This window comes from Nycticebus coucang, chromosome 6, assembly GCF_027406575.1.
Source record: "Nycticebus coucang isolate mNycCou1 chromosome 6, mNycCou1.pri, whole genome shotgun sequence".
NCBI classification, from domain to species: Eukaryota; Metazoa; Chordata; class Mammalia; order Primates; family Lorisidae; genus Nycticebus; species Nycticebus coucang.
The window spans coordinates 63,121,296-63,142,506 of record NC_069785.1 but is presented as its reverse complement, the minus strand read 5'-3'; positions in this window follow the sequence as shown (position 1 = coordinate 63,142,506).

The window sequence follows — 21,211 nt, the reverse complement described above, 5'->3', positions numbered from 1 at the left end:
GCCACGGGCTCTGGACAGCTTCCTTGTTTGAAGTGCAGTGTCTGTGCCTTAGTGGAAATAATCAAGTTGCCAACCTGTGTTTGGCAAGCCATGAAGTAGCTCTTTACTTATAGATAGACAGGAAAGCATGAAGTGCTCTCCGACGTTTCCCGAATGCTCCTCTTCCTGGCTGTTTTCCTCCCCTGGAAAACGCTTTAATATCCAATTGCTAAGGTCCCAAGTGAAATTTACACGTGACAGAAAAGGAGAACTTTTCTAATAAAAAGGCATTAGAACTCCTCCTCTGTCCCCAGCACCTTTATGCTGTCTCTCTGATTGAATGGATCTGAACCCAAAATAACACGAAGTGAAGAGGGAGGGAAGCCGATAAAGGCTGCAGACCTCCCCTGCTTTTAAATCCCCGTCTCGGTGGCCACACAAGCAGGGCTGGTCCACTACCCCAAGTCTGTGACTCTTCTGATGACTGAGTGTTTGCTAATTCAACACAACAATCACCTCTGGAAATTAATAAGCTTTCAATGCCTTAGTCCTTTTCAATAATAATAATAGCTACTTTTTCAAATGCTCACTATATGTATCACGAAGTCCTGGCTATGTACCGAGATTTGCAGTAACCTCAAAAGAAGATACTGTTGCGACCATTTCCTGGTTAGAGGAACCAAGGTTTAAGGAAGTAGACCAAATTTATTCACAGATTGTCCAGTTTGTTCAGAGACACCTCCAGTGATGGGGACTCTGCACTTTTCTCCAAATAGCTCTGACTGTCAAAGGCTGTTTCCTTAAAAGGTGAAATGTGTCTGCCTATACATGAAGCAGTAAATTGCTGGCATTATGCTAGGTGTGTCACACTCAAAGAAAGTATAGCTTTTATTTATGTATTTATATGTCACTGCATGTTTAAGAAATATTTGGGGCAAATAAAAGGAAACTTTTGATACACAAAGATGGTAAAATATAAACAAGATGAGAGAACCAGGATCAGAGAAAGTATAAATAAAATTAGAAACTATCATGATGATCAAATTAAACATATACTATACTGATCATATGAAGCAAGAAAGCATCTATCAATTCCTGTCATATTTGATCTGGACTTCCTGGCAGCCAAAACAAAAGGGGATACATTGTTAGTTCATGAAAGCTACTACTAAAATGGTTATCAAAATGGGATAGCTTTTTTGTGAAATTAATTTGTACAAGAAATCTCATATGATTTCCTGTAGAAACATTGAGAGATGGAGTTAGCTAGAGCCTCAGTGAAATTCCTACAGGGTATACGTTAATGTACTTAGCACATGGATTATACTTATGTTCTTGTGGCATTTTTTGTTGGAACCCAAGAACACAGCAGTAAAATAAACCTGGTAAACAGTGCAATATAGGTCAGATAGGTAGCCTGTGGCCTTCCATCTACGTGACCTAAGAGGAAAATGACTCTCTGCTACTATTCTCAGTACTTGACTCCTGACGCCAGATGTGTGGGTTTTTTCATTCACAGCAATTCAATTTAGTTCTCCAGCAGACACCAGTGAGGCCCTACATTTAACTCAGTTCTGACACCATCTACCTGAAGATAGCATCAGGTCCCGGAGGCTATGGGCCCACTCCCCTGTCCCCATTCTAGATGAGAATCTGAGTCCAGGGGGTCACCTCTGCTTCTGGCCCACTACCCTCTCCTCAGCTTCGATCATTTGTGACAATGGCTCGAAGAACTCAGGGAAACAGTTTTCTTTCCATATCATTGTTTTATTATAAAAGGCTGCAACTCGGGAACACGCAGATGGTAGAGACGCCTGTGATGAGAGATGGGGACGGTGCGTGTCCCTTCCCTGCCCTCTGCCAACGCCTCCTGGAAGCTCCCTGAGCTCCTTTCTTTTGGGTTTTAATGGAGGCTTCATCACATAGGGGCCATTGATTAACTTACTGGCCATTGGGTGAGTAAGTCAACTTCCAGCCCTTCTCCCCTCCTAGAGGTCTGGCAGGTGGGGCTGAGCATTCCAAACAATTGCACGCTTGGTTCCTTTGACAGCTGCCCTCCTCACCCCCACTCTTTAGGAGCTTTCTGAGAGTCACTTTATTAACATCAACTCAAATGTGGTTGAAAAGGGCATGCGATGAATTACAAAAGATGAGCCCTACACCTTTATTGCTCTTAGCACTTAGGCAGTTCCAAGGGTTTTAGGAGCTCAGTGCCAGGAATGGATGAAGACCAAATATATAGTTCTTTTAAAATCACTATATCACCTCCTACCCCCACACACATGAAACACTACCCTGGACATGAAGGATCTTCAGCATAGCCTTTAGATACTGAGACATATAGACATGCCTGAGTCCCAGACTATAAATAATATGATTACATAGGTCAGGGACTTTTCTGTGATTTAGTGAACTGACCTATCACAGTGAGCTTGGACTGGACGGGCGGCTTCCAGAAAGGACTGGCCTTGGAGCCGGACTGGACTGAACAAGCATTGGCACAAGGGTCGGGCAAGGATGAGTCATACTAAATGTGACAGATTTGATTTATTCCTTTCACTTAAACTGTGCCGTGCCTCAGTTGTATGTATCTGCAGAGGACGCTCACCCTTGGCACCAAGTGAACAGTATAACTGCAAGGGGTGCCATCCAAACAGCCATCAGCAATCCCATTACCAGTGCTTACAGTGAGTCTCCTAAGGCAGCTTTGGCTCCAAGCAAAACCACAGCTCTATTTTCATAAGCTAATTTCACTAGTTTGCTCCAGTTAATATTAATAAGCCCAGGGCTATATGATTCCACTTATCAGAGCACTGAGAAAATAGAAGCGTGGCATATTCAGTCAGAAACGGTCCTTGAAGATCTTCTAATCTGACATCTCCATTTGATAGATGCAGAAATAGAGGGGTGAGGTAGTGAAGGGCCAGGTTGCAGATAGTGAAGATGTACGGGTTGGGCTGTATGTCCATGGCCTATCAGAGCTGGCTGACCCCTTCATCTTCCTACCTCATCCCTAAAAACTGGAGTATGGTGGAAAGAACATTGGACCAGGCAATGGAAGAACCAAGCTTTAAACATATCTTCATTAATTTTATCTTGAGGGGGAGGTTTGATAGAGGGAAGGTAAACAGTGGGACCACATCTATGGAGCATATTGCAAGGGTACAAGTCAAATCTATCAAGTCTAGAACATAAGTGTCTTAACACAATATTCAAGTAAATGAGGTGAAAGCTTTATTAATTAGTTTGATCTAAGCACTCCAAATTGTATAAAAAATCAACACATTATACCCCACAAATGCATAAATGTATTCATGATCTATGTGTATATGACTTAATAAAAGGAAAAAATTTTTATCTTGAATTTCTCTGGCCTCTTACCTCCTTTGCACAGCATCAACTTCCTTATAAAAGGAAGATGCCTGCTACTCTTCCCTAAAGGAAGAGGTAAGATAACACAGTCTCTGAGATACTAGCAACTCCACGGTCCTTTTGAGTCAACCCAAACTTAGAACAAATCCCGGTGGTGATGTTAGTTGGTGGTCTATGAGTTTGAACAAGTTTTCTAACCTCTTGGAGCCTAAGCATCACTAGACCATTGAAATTACTGAGTAAATAAAATAAGTAGCACAAGTCCTGGCACCAAGATGCTTGTGAGAGGCTCTCTCTTCCCCAGGCTCCTGTCTTCGTCCTCCCTGGTAGATCCTATGTGGGTCTACGTGTGTCTACGAAACGTGAATCATCCAGAATTCCGTGTGGTCAGAATGCAAGGTGATACAATGTCCCGAAGTTACTCCCCTATTTGCACCGAGGAAGTCAGCCCGCAGGACTCATTTCCATTTCCCTTCAACTACCCATACATCCATTTTCACCTACATGGAAACTTCTACTGGCCTGGGGACAAATAAATCACATTTGGAGTGGTCCCAGGACAATTCAACTTTAAAGAAAAAAAGAAAAAAAAAGGATGGTAACATGAAGAACATTTGCTGTGTTGGGCTGTCACTAGGTCCCCATTGAAACCATGAAATATTATGGCCAATAAAATAACATTTTTCAAAAAGTGACAGTACCCTTAAATTTATCTTGGACAATAAACAGATTTTGAAAAGAATATTTGAGGGCAATCCATTCTCCAACCACTCAATAACACATCATAAATGATTTGCATTATTAATGTATAATAGAATAATTGTTTTGTCTCAACAGTCATATCCACAAGCTCTGACATTAATTTTCTCTTTCTTTTTAATCATCTCAAAATATTAGCACATACACCACCCCCAAGAAGTCACCCAAACCTCTCCACCTCCCCCTGCAAAATATAAAAATGATCCTAACTGGTTGGTATACGGGATCTTCTGGTCATCCTTCTGTAGTAACAAAAAGTACAAGAACAAAAGAAGATTATATTGGTTAAGGTTGACTGTCTGCCAAATAGTACACTAAACAGTATAACTATATTATTTTATTTAATCTTCCTGACAATTCTGTAACGTAGGTAGCATTAATATACCATTTTACACGTGGGGAAACTAAAGCAAGGAATCATTTTTCTAAAGCAAAAACAAAGCTTAAAAAAATCAAAAATCCACCTTCAACATTTAATACAGGTTTCTTGGGTGAGGTTTGCTTAAAAATAAGAATGTGTTTGGGTGCTATTCCTTTTATATATTATAATACGAAATGTAAATATCTCTAATAATATACAAGTCCACGTAGTTAAGAGCAGAGGAAAATTGAGTGAAATACCTATTGAGTTAAAACTACCAAAAAACAATGTCTTTGGGATGAAATTAATTTCTTTTTATAAATGAGTGATTCAATTTGGCTACCGGTATACATTACAGTGTTAGTATGACCTTATTATGACATATACAAGTGTTTTCTCTGCTTTCCTTCTGGAAGGTCAAAATACCTATGTATGTACCAGCAGGCCAGCAGGCTCTGTTGTGATCTGTGCCCCATAATGAGTAAGTAGGTCACTGCATTTTCTTTTCTTTTCTTTCTTTTTTTTTTTTAAATGTTAGTTTTTTTTTTTTTTACTATTTTATTTTATTTTTTTATTGTTGTGGATTCAGGATTTATTGAGGGTACAATAAGCCAGGTTACACTGATTGCATTTGTTAGGTAAAGTCTCTCTTGCAATCGTGTCTTGCCCCCAGAAGGTGTGGCACACACCAAGGCCCCACCCCTCTCCCTCCTTCCCTCTCTCTGCTTTTCCTTCCCCTCCCATGACCTTAATTGTCAGTAATTGTCCTCATATCAAAATTGAGTACATATTAACCTGGATGGAAGTGGAAGACATTATTCTTAGTAAAGCATCACAAGAATGGAGAAGCATGAATCCTATGTACTCAATTTTTTTTTTTTTTTTTTTTTTTTTAAGAGAGACACAGTCTCACTCTGCTGCCCAGGCTGGAGTGCAGTGGCAGGATCATAGCTCGCTGCAGCCTCAAACTACTGGGTTCAAGCAATCCTCCTGCCTCAGCCTCCTGAGTAGCTAGGACAATAGGCACATGCCAGTGTGCCCAGTTAATTTTTCTTATTGTAGAGATAAGGTCTTGCTGTGTTGCCTAGGCTGATCTCAAACTCCTGGCCTACAAAAGTGCTGGGATTACAGGTGTTAGCCACTATACCCAGCCCATTTTCTGAATGTTTTCTCAATTCTGAAAGACTAGCCCTAAGATTCGGACATTCCCAGAGGTTATATTGACATTAGTATAGATTCAAGCTACTGTTCACAAACTAATAATGACAAGAAGGGACATACAGCCCGCTTTTAATGTATAGCATTTGATGCAGAAAGACTTAGTCCTATATTTCAACCTGCTGAAGGTTTCAACCACACAGTTGGACAGCAGAGAGGAAAAAGCCCAGGTTAAAGCTTACTAATAACATTAACCCCACCCCCTGCCAAAAAAGGCGGTCTGAAGGCATCATGGCACTAAAAGCTCATTAAGATGCCTGTCCCAGCTATTACACTCCTAATTGAACAGTTACACAAATAGACATAAATTACAATTGTGACTCTGATTAAGGCTCCGACCTCAGAATCTAGGAAAAGCTTGAGCAAAGTGCCCGTGTGTGTGTGCACCTGTGTGCAGTGTGTGTCCCTTTAAATAGCTGTTCTGGCCAAGCTCTCGGAAGGGAAACTGTCCTATTATGACTTCACTGAAATAACATGAAAACTCACACAAGTGTTTCTTTTGTTTCTTTGCCCAAACACACCCTCCCACTCTCTACTTTTTTTTTTCTTTTGGCTTCTGAGAGTATGATCCTTTGGCAAGACAGAATGCAACTTGCCAACCCCACTAGAGTCTGCCATTTTGCCTTGCATATTTTTCTGCAATGCCCTTTGCTGGTGTCTTGACCCCCAATACTACTGTGGGCCCCGGATAGTTTTGTCTGATACGCTCAAGCTGGGCTCTCTCCCTGCTGGGTAATTGGCGTCCTTCCCTAGTATTAATTTCACTTTCTCTTGTCTCCATTTCTCTGCCCTTCTATATACCCCACCTAAGATTTTAACTGATAAACAGTTTTTGTTTCTCTGAGCTTTTTCCTCTTTCATCTTGTCCTGACCTTTACAGGACTTGGTGGGGGGAGTAAAACGTTAAGGGCTGCCTTTGAATAATGGAGACGCCACTGAGGTAGAAAAATTCTGAAGGGGGAAAGAGGTGGTTAAAGGTTTGTGCAGAGATAATTGCCTTCGAGATTAATGGAAGCTGAGAGCCAAGATTAAAATCTACAATGAATATAATTTGAACTTAAAGTTGATCACACCCATCATGAATCATTTTCTTTCCATTCTAAACCTAAGAATTTGAATTTGAGTCAGGGTCTCACTCTGTGGCCCCGGTAGAGTGCCGTGGCATCATCATAGCTCACTATCCCCTCAAACTCTTGGGCTTAAGTGATCCTTTGGCTTCAGCCTCCTGGGTAGCTGGAACCATAGGCGTGCACCACCACTCCCATCTAATTTTTGTATTTTTTGTAGATATGGAGTCTCACTCTTGCTCAGGCTGGTCTTAAACTCCCAGCCTCAAGCAATCCTCCTGCCTTGGCCTCTCAAAGTGCTAGGATTACAGGTGTGAGCCATTGGCCTCCCCTAAAGAGACCTATGTTGAGGGAATCTTAGTGTGGTCCTATTGAGGAGAGCCCAGTGACCAGGAATATCTTTAAATCATTCAGCGTCCTCAGATCTGAAGAGAGCACAACACACAGGGATGAAGGCAGCTTCTGTATTAATGGCTTTGATATCTGTCACAGACGTTTTAGAATTTTGTCCTTAGATAATGTTAGAACTAATGACTGGCATCTGTTTAGCTTATCACAGTTAAGGGAATTTAGCCAATAAGGCTGAGGACTTGGGCTTCACATCCTTGGATTTTAATGATACCTCTATACCTCACTGGGCCACGGCCGTGGGTTACTGTTTCATGTACCCGTGTAGTCCGCTGGGGCAGAAGGCATAGCTGAGCTTGTTTTCCTTCACAATCTAGCAAAGAATTCAGCTCTAGTAAAGATACAGCATAGAGCATACGTGTTTATGCTGGACAGAGGGTACAGCATAGAGCATATGTGTTTATGCTGGACAGAGGGTACAGCATAGAGCATATGTGTTTATGCTGGACAGAGGGCCAGATACCCTCTAGTTCCCTCAGACGGTTTGACTGAGAGCTTTTACCACTGAAAGCCTGAGGTTTGGCACAGTCTCAAGGGTGTTGAGTTTCTTGCGACTTTTGACCTTATGTTGTACACTTAGATTTTCCATTGATGAGCAAATTGTGCATCTGCTATTAGAGAAATGACTATACCCTCTTAGATTGTGTTGTACGGCAAACTAAAACCAGTGATCGACACATTTGGAATGGTTTGAGAACACAGATTTGGTATCAGGCCTATCTAAAGGTTTGGATGGTTATCTGAACTTGACTCATCTGATCTCAATCCGGACCATTGAATTAGCAACACAACGCTGGAAACCTCAAGAGGGAAGGCTCCTGACATTTATGGTCATGCCAACTTCCCATCAGGCCAGCCACATTCGATGAAATGTCCTCGGGCATTTTGGCACATTCAGTTCTATTCTAGGTCCAGGTTGTGGTTTCTTTGAAAGTAGTAGGTTGAGGCGGCAGATACGTGGAAGCTGGCCACCGAGCCCTGAGTTCACAGCAGAGTTCTGCTGCAGGGGTGAGGAGTGAGGGCTGCAGCACTTGTGTGCCCTGATCTGTTTGCTGTGTCTTTTGGGAAGAGGAAGAAATTCTGCAGGAATAATAATTTGACTGTATAAACTCCACAAACATTGATTAAGGCTTCCCCATGCCACCCTGTTCCAGTGAATCTTTAAACTTGAATGTGGCCACATATCACCCAGGGATCTTGTGAAGTTGGAAATTCACATTTAGTTGTTCCGGGTGAAGCCTAAGATTTCTGCATCTCACAAGGTTTCAGGTGGTGCTGATGCTTCTGGGCTGCCAACCACATTTTGAGTCTCAAGGCCCCAGGTGCACAGCGAGGGCCGGGAATGCGAAGGAGAGCAGACAAGGGCAACGAGGAATCACCCTTCGGAGAGCATCTTTTGGTGGGGAGACAGGTAAGTAGTGATCAAATGCTTAAGGAGAGGACTGAGAGAGATGGAGCCGGTGGGAGCCCTAAACTGGGTCTTAGCAATGAGTAGGAGGTGACCAAGGAAAGAGGCCAGAAAAACCTATTTCAGGCCGAGGCAAGAGCCTAGGTAAAAAGAGGAACCAGACGTAAGCTCAACATGTTTCTGTGGAGCAGACACCTCAGAATCACCCAGTTCATTCCCAAGCTCCCAGAAAAAAATAAATAATTAAATAAAGAAGCATATGAAAGCACAGAACGTTCCTGTGGCAAGTAAGCAATTGCTCAGATCAAGAGCACCAGGCCTTCTTTTGGCTGCACGATATAATTAGAGTGTTTGAGACGCGGAGTCGGGAGAAGCACCAAGCTGAGGGCATTGTGCGCCGGCTAACGCTGTGTTAAAGCGGAACACTCCCCTTCGCCACGCTTCTGGCGGCCCCGTCTTTCATTTCATGTGGATTGACCAAACTGGAGTTTTGCTTTGTGATTATTTTGGGGGGACAGGGCAGTGCATTTTCTTTTTAATGAATCTGAAAACTCCAGACGGCAGGATCGACTTCCCCAGTTTCTTTCCTCATCTCCCCACGGCCCACCTTGGCTTTGCCCCATTCCAACTCCCTCCTGCTCAGAAAGAAGACCCTCTGGCTTTGAACAGACTGCACATCTCTTCTCACACTTTCTCATCCGGACGGACACAGTCCAAATACTATATAATCCAGTGGTTGCCCAGAAGAAAACTTCCCTGGTCTTTAGCTGTCACCACATGTGGCCTACATTGGCCCTGCCACTAACCAGCAGAGAGGCCCAGAACATGTCTTGCTGTAACTAGGAAGAGTAACAGTAACAAGGGGCTTAGATATTTACACAACTCTCACCCTCCTGGCAGTAATTAGGGCAGTTACTAGCATTCTTATTCCTATTTTACAAATGGAAAAACTGAGGCCCAGGGAACCACAGTAAACAGTGAACAGTGTAGACCCAGTGAACTGGGTAAACAGTGAATAAACAGTGAAATAACGGTGTAGACCCAGTGTCCTGACTCTCAGTAGTAACATTCCCTACTGGCTGAGCAGGACTTGTAATACCCTTTAGTTTATCTTCATACCAACCCAGACTTCACAGAAGAAACTGAGGCTTAGGGAGGCGAACGGACTTTCCTGAGGTTAGTGAATTCCAAACTTGGGCAGCTGAACCTTCATTCTCACGTGATGCTGTGTAGCTTCTGATAGCATTTTATAAGTTTTCGCGTCCCCTCCCCTCAGCCTTGTTTTCTCATCTGTGAAATGGAGGCGGTTGTGTATGAACCTCCTCCCAGCTCTAATATCCTGTGGGCCACTAATTTTTCTCAGAAACCAGAGTTCTTCACTGCCAGCTTCTATTTGGCGCTAATCATTTTGCTTAATTATGTTGAACTCTTGAGTGTGTTTTACTGCAGCTGTCAGGGCACTTGAGTTTGTTACGCTGCCGAAGTTGATAGCTGGATGATGGCACCTGTGTGCCATTTGGTCTGTGGCAGCCAGGCATGCCTTCTACTTGGCTGCCTGCTACCTGGTCCCGGCTGTATGCCAGCTTCGTTCCTCTGTTTTTACCAGAAAGGACCGGGCATACCTTCAGCTGCAAATACCCAGAACGCCACATCAGTAACCTTTGGCTGAGTGTAAACTGCTGGTTGTGATCCAAAGCCTGGCACATTGTGTCATGTCGATGAAGTGTTCAAGATGAACAGGGCAGAGACACACATCTAATAGTCTGACTTCCATTTTGGATGTTTGAGCAAAGATCATTTCACTCACAGGCTCAGCCACGGCAACTTGGCTTCCTGGGTGGCTTTCCTCACGGTCGCGCGCTTTGTTTCCCTCCAATGCTCAGGCAGTGCCACATTATCTAGGAAGCTTGCCCTGATGTGCTCCGTGGGCATTTGTGCTCCTCCTTGTGCCCCGGAATTTCTTTCCACCATGGCCCTAGTCCCACCATAATGAAAAAGTCTTCTTATTTTTCTGGCTGGCCCACCAGCCTGCAAGGCACCAACTGTACATCCCTGGTCCCTGGATGCTCTCCCACTAAATGTCTGTTGAATGAAGAATGGGGGAATGAATGAAGCAATCATGGCTTCCTTGTGTTCATTCATCCAGTGTTCTGCTCACAGATTAGGAACAAGATTTGCCTTTGAGTTTCCAATATCTTCCTTCCTCTTCTGATAGACTTGCTCAGTTCATCCAGTCCCTGAATCTTTCCTCTGAGGCTTCTCCCAGGACAGTCTGCCTCCAGAACCTCGCCCACTCTCCTCTCCTTCCTTACCCTCACGTTCCTCTGAAATGACACCTAACCCTCTGCTGGTTCAGGAAGTTTTTTCTGATCAGAAAAGAGGCAGCACTTTCTCTCTTGCCCTATTTGAAATGAACAGGATGAGTTTCCAGGATGCGTTTCCAGGATGCTCGTGAATTCACGCTCTACACCAAGGGTCCTTAAACTACGGCCCGTGGGCCACATGCGGCAGTGTGATTGTATTTGTTCCTGTTTTGTTTTGGTTTTTTTACTTCAAAATAAGATATATGCAGTGTGCATAGAATTTGTTCATAGTTTGTTTTTGTTTTTTAACTATAGTGTGGCCCTCCAACGGTCTGAGAGACAGTGAACTGGCCCTCTGTTTAAAAAGTTTGAGGACCCCTGCCACACAATACTCTTTCTTCCCTTTTGATCCAAGCAAGAAATATATATGGATATATCTATTGAATATATATGGCGAGTTGTGAAAGTATTAATTCATTTGCATCAGTGAATTTTCTCAAATCTGGCTGGTCCTGTTAATATTCTGATTGTATCTAAAGATCCATCTATTTCTGTTGTTGTTGCAGTTATTGGTCGGGGCTGGGTTCGAACCTGCCACCCTCGGCATATGGGGCCAGTGCCCTACTCCTTGAGCCACAGGCGCCGCCAGATCCTTCTATTTCTATAAGTCAATGATGGATTTCACTCCAAGAGATTCCTTTGGAGACATGTGCTCTGAGGCTTCAGACCTTCATAAGTGACTGGCTGGTCAGAGGGAGGCCTGGCAAGGTCAATGCCACTGGGTGTGACTGCCCTGGGGAGGGTTGGAAGGGAAGTAAACCATTGAATGAGGGGAAGCATTTGGGTGGCATCCTCCTTGAGAAACAAAATCTGTTATGCTACTTACTAGTGACCTCGAATGTGCCGGGAAGGTGGCTTCACCCCAGCTTTTCTCATCATCTCCCAAGTTTTTCTGCTCCACCTCAGTTTACCCAGTTGGTGGTGATCATACTCAGGTGTGTGCAGGGCTGTGGCTGGTGAGGAGGGATCGGCTGAGCCATGTTTAACTGGAGTGGGTTTCAAGATTCCTTAAGATTGCTGGAAGTCTACAGCAGTGATTTTCAACTCAAGTGCTGTGGCATACTGGTGTGCCAGGAGAGGTTCTTAGGTATGCCGAGAACATTTTTAAAGATTATTAATTATTTTTAAGAGAAATTCAAAGCACAGTAAGTATATTCTTTTTTATTTTATTTTATTTTTTTTTGAGACAGGTTCTCATTTTGTTGCCCTCTGTTGAGTACTATGACATCACAGCTCACAACAACCTTAAACTCTTGGGGTCAAACGATTCTCTTGCCTCAGCCTCCCAAATAGCTGGGACTACAGGCGCCTGCCACAACGCCCAGCTATTTTTAGAGATGGGGTTGCACTCATACTTAGGCTGATCCCAAACTCCTGAACTCAAGCAGTCCACCTGATTTGGCTTCCCATGGTGAGCCACCATACCCAGCCTTATTCTTCTTTTTTTTTAATAAGCAAACAATGCAAAAGAATAGGTAAGAGACTAGAGTCAAATTCTACCCCCGCAATGGAAGAGGCATGGTGTGTCAGACCTGCCTCAGTTTCTGCTCTTGTCCTCTGTCATAATCATAGAGCTAAATCTGACAGGTTTCACCTGGTGGGATTCTGCTGTACTGGTTTGTAACTTTTGGTGTAGAGAGAAAGAATGGAAATGACCCCTTCACAAAGTCTGGTGAAAGCACAAAGATCTTAAGTCTTTGTATGGATAGGTCCATAAATGAAAAACCTTGCCCACGATAAGAGCTGCTTATCTCTTCCACATGGCTCCTTGTAGCCATAGAAAGCAGAAGCTCCTGGGGGCTGAGCCATATTATCGTAAAAGTTGATCCTAAGCTTTAGTTGTTCTACTAAGCCGTGTGTCGCTCTCTTAAGTTTGCAACATGAAAGGTCGGGAGACATCTCATTCCTTTGATACTCACTGCTCCAGGAAACTTTAAAGTATACATTTCTCCCACATCTTACCAAATAACTGTGTCTACCCATGAGTTATATGCAGGCTAATAAAGCAGACAGTCCCAGAGCATCACCCGTGTGGTCAGCTGCATAGACAGCCATGATCTGAAGCCCTGCCCCAGCCTCTGAGCCGGAATCAGCTGCTTTGAGTTACAGTGTGATACTCAAAACCACTGGCAGCTGCTTCTTCTCTAGAGCTGTTTATTTGGACAGGCACAAAACTTTAGGAAAACCCTTATTGCTTTGTTGAGTGATCGATTCTCAGTTCTGGACTAGTACTGATAGTACAATTGATCTTTTTCTGAAAAGGAAGAGGGCAAATACTTTGAACTACCAAAGAATTCTTGCCTCATCCTCTCTACTTGGCTGGTTTAAACACCAAATTCTCCATTACCTAAATAATTGAAAAATGTCGAATGCTGTTTAGCAAGGGCATCTTGGGAGGAGCCAATATCACATGCTAATGTTAGTGTTTTTAGGGATAATCTTCCTAAGCATTTGTTATTTATGTATTTCTGTTGCTAGGAAGCTTAGCTGAAGGGCTACAAGTTGCTAATTTTGTTTCTGACACCCTCCAATGGCCCCTTTCAGCCATAGGGGCCTGTGTGCCATGGGCCATGTCCCTGGGTTTATTTTTTTCTAGTATTTTATGTACTGTCCCCCCTAGATAGTTCTGCGCGTAGCATTGCACCTATTCTATTTATCATCAATAGCAAAACATTATCCTCTTTGAAAGGTCGAATACAGAAAAAACATTACTCTGAGTGGATGGGACAGAGATCTCCTTGGGAATAGTGGGTATTGTTTTTTAGCTGATAATAATAACTATTAAGTGTTTATGTTTGTATTTATATTGTACCTTGTCATTTATAAAAGATCTTTTCATCTTTTCTCCTGTTTAATCTTCACTGGGATCTTGTGTAGTAGATAATAAACTCATTCCATTTCCAGGTGAATAAAACTACAGAATCGTCGTATAGTGATGGTAGAAGATCATATACTATTACCCATCAAATATGAACAGCAATTGAGTTTTGAATGCAGATCTGTCTGACTCCAAGTCCAGTGTTCTTCCCATGCTCCCTATGTTTACGTTTTCCTGAAATTCAGCACATGTGATGGTGGCTGGATTGGTCATGCTGGGCCATAATGATTGCATTATTTATGGAACCGTGTGGCTAACTCTCTGTGCTCTTGTATCAAGGCCTGTCCAGATACATTGTAAGCCAGTTTCCAAGTTCAAGGCGATGTCATGCGATGTTTTAATCCCTACTTTTCCCTTCCTCTTTGATGTCTTCTTGTTGGCAACGGTAGAGCCATTTGTTACGCACTCAATTAAGTCAGCAGTCTTGTAGTCTTTTGTAGAATGTAGAAACTTCTCGTTTTATGCCTTGTGACTCTGCTTCATGGAGCCGACAAGAGAGATGGCGGAAAAGGTTACAGTCACTCCATTTCTCTATTATCGTCTTCTGCCGAGAGCTTATCACTAATTTTGGTGTCGGAGCAACAGTCATTTTGAGGCCTTCTGAAAGCCTACATACTCCACAGCATCGCAGACAGCCCAGCTGACCTTTGTGGCTGGAGATAATGGCCAAGGCTATGGCATGGTGACCTTTAGGCCAAGAGTGGGTGGCAGTACTTTCTTTTCTGTGACATTCATTTTCCTTTGCCTCTGTTTGTATTTTTAATTGGAAGCATGTACCATGTGAATCTGCCTGGTTCTCCCTCCACCCTGAGCTCTGAGCAGAAAAGATTATGTCTGGCTGGCTCTTTTTATAAAGCAGTGCTCTAAACACTAAGCTGGGAGTCATTACTAATTGCAGCCTTTACAGACACAGAGGATATTACCAGCAGCTTTCCAGGGGGAGATGCCCTTAGGGGAAGAGGGACTTTGTCCAGCCTGGACCGCCCCATGTTTTCTTCTCATGTTCATTTTGGCCCCATGATTCCATGAAACAAATCAGATACTTGATTTTTTTTTTTTCCCCCAAATAGCATGTTTTATTGCACCAACAATCTTGTTATCTAAGAGGAGCCACAGCCGTTTCTTCCGGTTCCATCTGAGATTTGTGTCTTCCGTGATACTGTCTGCTGCAGGCTCCTTGAGCAGTCTCATTTCCTTCCAGGCTGAGGATCACTCTAGGCCTATTCCAAAGATCTTTCTCCTATTTAGTTCTTTATTGTTTGCTAACTCTAGAATGAGCCCAAATCCCAAATTATTTTCTGCATGTTCATCTTGTCTCCCCAGATAGATTTTTTTTTTTTTTTACTCCTTATCGAAGAGAAACTGATCACAAAAATGTCATAAGCACCTACTGTGAGCTGAGCCCTGTGGTAGGTTACACATACAGTTTCATTTTATCCTCACAACCAACCTGCAAGTTAGATGTCATTATCTGCATTTGATGGACACAAGATGGACCTTCTCGACACTGTGCACATTATGAACTTGCCAGGGCTCATGCACAGCTGTTGAGCAGAGAAGCCACCCTGCTGTGCAGCTGGCACATGCCAGGGCAGCCGGACCCTGGAATATGGCTGGGGAAGGGCAGGGTCCCTCCCCCAACACAGACTACCTTACCCTGGCATCCCCACTCTACAGTGCCAGACACATGGCTGATGTCCAGCAGGAACACCCACGATGTTGTCCTTGACCATGACGCTCTTCTGGCAGAATCACATAGGGTAGGGACAAGCCCATGCACCAAGGTTCAAACACTGGTGGACTGTCAGGGCAGAGTCCCCCTGGCAGGGTCTGACAGGGCTTGTGAAATTAGAAAAATGCCACAAGAACGTTGCTCCTTCTCAGTTCACCAGCAAATATTCAACAATGTAGGCACATGGGGGGCACCGGGAGACTTCACGGGGAGCATAGCAGCTGCAGGCCTGGACCTCAGGGATCTGAGTCATTGCCGAGAGACAGTTCTTCCTTCCACAGAACCATACAGTGATCCAGAGGGAAAATCCTCAGAACTTAGATCTGCTTGGCAGTGACCTTTTGACAAAAGCTGAAGAAAAGAAAACTGTTGTGGGGAAAAAAAACAAACAAAACCTCTTTCCCTCCCTCTCCCTCTCTCTCTCTCCCTCTTTCCCCCCAATATACACACACCATTACATTGCCATAAACTAAAAGCCACTGGGTTATCTTTCATAAAGAACAATTTTGAATAAATGCCAAGTAAATACCTAGATTATTTGGCAAAAGGAAATAAATGCGAAGAGTTACTTCCTTCCCCTATTCAAAATGTCTTTTTATTTTGAGGAAACTCAGAGTAAGAGATAGTAGGTTTTCCTTTGAGTCATGTGATTTGGATGGCCTGGGACCGAGAACGTCGCAGCCCCTGCTACTTTCACGCTTTCCCCCACCCTACAAGTTTGTGGCTGCGGATGGCGCAACAGCCATGCCAAGGCCCTTTACACTCACCCCCAGGGGACCCTCGGGTGCCAGAAGAGTAACGGTCCTGCCCTCTATCTGGGAGACAGAGTCGACACTGACGATGATCCAAGGGGGCAACCAGCTGCCATGGTCTTAGAAAAACTGTGCTTTTTGGTTCCGCCAACTTTTAAAATCCAGTTCCTGTTCACAAATTTCCGTGTAACCATGTCAAAGATTTCGCAGGGTTTTATATTTATATATGTGTGTGTGTGCACGCACGCGCACACTGTTGCTCTTGATGACTCAAGCAGCCGCGCTAGCGGGAGGCTTGGTCCACCTCGCAGTGTGCTTAACAAGAGGCCTGACAACAGCAATATGTTACCTCTTTTGTTTGTACTGTGTCTTCACACCCACTCACTTAGCAACAGACTGAGGGAAATGTACACTGGTGCTTTGTGTGGGGGAAAAAGAATGAAAATAATGGCCATTCAGGCAAAATAAGGCTTTTTGGTGCTTTTCAGAAAGCAGTCTTGTTTTCATTGTTGTGCCCATGTTCACGGAATGGCCTTATCCTTGTCTTTCATTGAAACACACCCAAAGCAAGGAAAACATCTCCCCATGCACACAGACAGATGCCTGTTCTTAAAGTGATGGGCAAGGCAGGCCTGGGCCTGGGAGAGGGACCCTGCTCAAAAGCGAGGCTGGGATGGTGACTGTGCATGGGGGCGGGGCTGGCTGGACGTCCTGTGACCAGCTCCGTGAACACAGACCATTATTCTCTGCGGCTGTCCGGGGTTTGGCGGCCTGTGCTCTCAGCTCCATCCCTGCTACCATGGGTGCTGGGCTGGAGAATCATCAGAGTCCTCCCGGCAATAAAATCCCCTGCTCCTAAATCTTTCCAGGTCACCCTTTTCACGTTGATGTCTAGTTAGTTTCTCATTTCTGTTTGTCTCAATGATGGGAGCCCCGAGGGCTTTTGGGAGCCGGCTTTAGTAGCCCCACAGAGATTCTGACTATTTGAAAGATCCCCTCTACTCAGACCTTCCACATCCTGCCAACCTTTCTGGGTCCAGTTGAAATCCCTCCTCCTCAACAAGGCCCTCCTTATGTTCATCTCTTCCCAGCTCCACCTTCAGAGATATCACAGTGGTAGGCTGAGGTCAGTCATTGTAGGAGTATTTACACAGAGATTGGCAAACGTTACAAATTAGGCCTTTGTCATCAGTGTTGCTATTGTCTGGAACAACAGCACACCAGCTATTGTTTACCAGCACACCACTGGTGGTACCTAACGCCCCCCTACCCATGTGCCCCAACAGTGTAAGACCCCACTTTGGTTTTGTTTTATCATATGCCCATGCCTGTCTCTGTATGGGGACGGTAGGCATTTCGTCAAAGTCTTTGCACCTCCATAGCACCGTTGTGGTACCTTATAAATAGTAAGTGCCAAGTGCTCACCAATGTCTACCAACATTGTTCATTTCCATTATTTGGAACATACTTTTCTCTAAAAGTTTTGAGATGATATCCAATTGGTTGAAAGTGAATCTTTCAAATAGTCAGTTGTCATTCATTCATTCACCCATTTATTCCCAGCCTGTTGACTAGGTGTGAGGCACCAGTGCAGAGGCAGAACGCTTTGAGGTAAGCGCAACAAGAGACGTCTCTGCCCCCAGGGAGCTCACATCCTAGTCAGGAGAGACAGAGAATTAACAAGTAAACAAATCAACAAATAAATTAGGTACTGTGTTATGCAGTAAAAGGTAAGAAAAGAATAACCCAGAAAGATGGAATGGAGGACTGGGGGGTGGGTGTTGTACAGTCTCTGATCAGGTGTGTTGTTTTCTTATTGTGGCTGTAACAGATTATCACAAAATATTTGGCTTAGAACAATATAAACATATTCTGTTACAGTTCTTTTTTTTTTTTTATTTTCCAGTTTTTGGCTGGGGCTGGGTTTGAACCCACCACCTCCAGCATATGGGACTGGCATCCTACTCCTTTGAGCCACAAGCACCACCTATTCTGTTACAGTTCTGAAGCTTACGAGACCAAAATGGGCTGGCAGGCCTGCATGCCTCCCAGAGGCTCTTGGAGGAGCCACGTCCTGGCCTTGTCCTGCTTCTGGAGACCACCTGCCCTCTTTGGTTCAGAGTCCTGTATCTTTCCAGTCTCGGCTTCTCTTGTCACATCTCCTTCTCTGATCCTGATTCTATTTTCTCTCTCTTTTTCTCTCATAAGGCCCCTTGAAGTGATATTGGGCCCACATGGATAAACTAGGATCATCTCCCAATCTCAATATATTTCATCATATTTGGAAAGTTTTCTTCCCCATATAAGGTGGCACATTTCACAGTTCCAGGGATTAGGAGGTGACATCTTTGGAGGCCATTATTCTGCCTACCACAGGAGGTAAGGGAAGGTCTTCTGAGGAAGTGATGCTTGAGAGGAGACCCAGTATATGCGGGACGAGCTGAAAAAGACCCCGAGCCTGGCACATGCAGAGTTTCTAAAGAAAATGCCAGTGTAACCAAAGTGAGCAACCAGAGGGAGGCGGTTAGGGCCCAGACACCCGTGTCACAGGGGCCAGAGGAGGAGCATGGATGTCATTCTGAGCATGAGGTCAAGTAGGCAGAGGTCTCAACAGTTGTTTCACGGGGTTAATTTTACTTGGATGGAAACAGCTTGGATGGAAACAGCACTGCACTATCCAGGGCAGTGGTGTCCAGCGAAATATAATAGAGCCACATTTATAATTTTAAATGTTCTAGTAGCCACATGTTAAAAGTAAGAAGGAACAGGTAAACTCATGATATTAATAAAACTTTTTGTTTAACCCAATATATCCAAAGTATTATCATCGTAGTATGTGATCAATATAAACATTCATTAATGAAATATTTTTCATTCTTTTCTGGCTGTACCACACCTTCAGCATCCAGCATGTTTTATACCTAAAGCCCATCTCAGTTCAGATCGGCCACATCTCAAGTGCTCAGTAGCCACTGTGGTTGGTGGCTATCATTGTGGACAGTACAAAGCTAGGCACTATTCTCAGAGCCCTGTAACAAGTCTATTCAGGCTGTGTTTGAAAAAGCAGGGAACAGCGGGGGTGTCAGAGAGAGTAGGGGCTACCTGTCACCATCACTAGTGATCCTCAAATTCAGAGATGCCCCAGGAAGTGGAGGATGGAACAGTAGCTTTTAGAAAAGAGTATGTCTCCTGGTGGAACTGGTGGGTCTCAGTCCCTGAGTCTGATGGAAATCTGGTCTATCCACAGCCTTTGGGAATAACCGGTCTCTGTCCATTTCCTTGATCTTTAAGTTCATCTCTTTGTTCACCCCTTATACCTTTAATCCTCTAAACAAGTTTTAGCCAAAGCCAGATTTTTCCCACTTCTTTATAGATAGGGCCATTTATTCAACTCATTATACCTGTATTACTGAACACAAGGGCATAGGTCAGGAACAGGAAAAATTCAGTGCAGCAACGAGAGGGTATCAGTTGATAGGGCAAGAACGATACCCTAGGCACTTCCAAGTTATACCAGGCTCTCTTGAGCTTTTGCTGTGACCCTGATGCTACAACAGTCTAGCCTAAAAAGCTTGGTACCAGGAAAATAACATGTACATTCATTTAGATTTTTACAGTGATATTAAAAGGGTTTATGAAATAGAAAATAGAGTTTGAAATTAAACATTTAGGTCATGATGGTTTGCATAAAGGCGAGCTTACCATAAGCATATTCAATACTGCGTAAGACAATAAAAGAAATAGCACTGTTTGTTAGAATATCCTCCTTAGAACTAGCTCTCTGTGCAATACACTCAGCTTTGGGTGGGGTGGGGTGGGGTTGGCCCCAAGTTACCTTGCAAAGATGAATTTGGTGAGCTGGCACCTGTACCCTGACATCCAGGCTGTGAGTTCCTGCAGCCCCATTGAAAGTCAGCTGGACCATTTTGATATGTAGTGACAAAAGCGCAAATGTGTAAAGACAAAGGTGACTTCTATGAGTGCTTTGGGGCTTTGGAGCATCAGTCAAATTACCAGCAGCTCTAATTAGTGTTCCTGCAATCTGGAGCAATCTATATCTGCATTCCAAAAAGGGGTGGAATGTTTCTCTCTGATAACACATTAGCACGAGTCCTTCCTGGGTGAGTTTTCTAGACTTATTACTATAAGGACATGATAGTCAGGGGGAGAACGAGTTATGATGCAGAAACCTGTTGCTTTGATAATCAGTAGTGATCTCTATAATCAGCTAATGAACAAATATTTATGCAGTACCTATGAAGTGCTATACTCTTTGGGGGGGGGGACTTAAGCCTGGGGTCCCTACCTTCCAGGGGCTTCAGGGCTGGCTGGGGAAAAAAGATAACTATGAAATGATAAATAACAGTACATAGCACCAGTGTGGGGCTGGGAATGAGTAGACCTGAGTTCTGCCATTAATTCAGCCACTTCTGGGTGTTACTATCTTCAGGTTAGTCATTATGTGGCAGGGACAAGAGCTACTGGATCACCTGAGACTCATTTCCCTGGAAAAAGTCACTTTACCTTTCTGGACCTCAGGATTCTCTTCTAAAAATGGAGAGGGTTTGAATGGATCATGCTGGTGATAATAATTAAAATAGCTCTATAGAGGGAGGTCTAGCTTGGTGCTGATTATTCTAAGTCCTACCTTGTCTGAATTCATTCATGTATTTCTAAAGCAAATTCAACCAGGAGATGAGTTCTCTTAGTCCCAATTTGTAGATGAGAAAGCTGAGATTTCAGTTAAGTAACTTACCCCAAATCAAAGCACCTTGACTAGGATCAGAGCTGACATATAAAGAGCAAGCCTTTGAGCCTATCACGTTTGGGATCAACATCCCCTGAGGCCCACCCTAGCTGACACATTCTGTAGTCTGAGAACTTTAAAGAATCATTGGAAGATTCCTTAGGGAA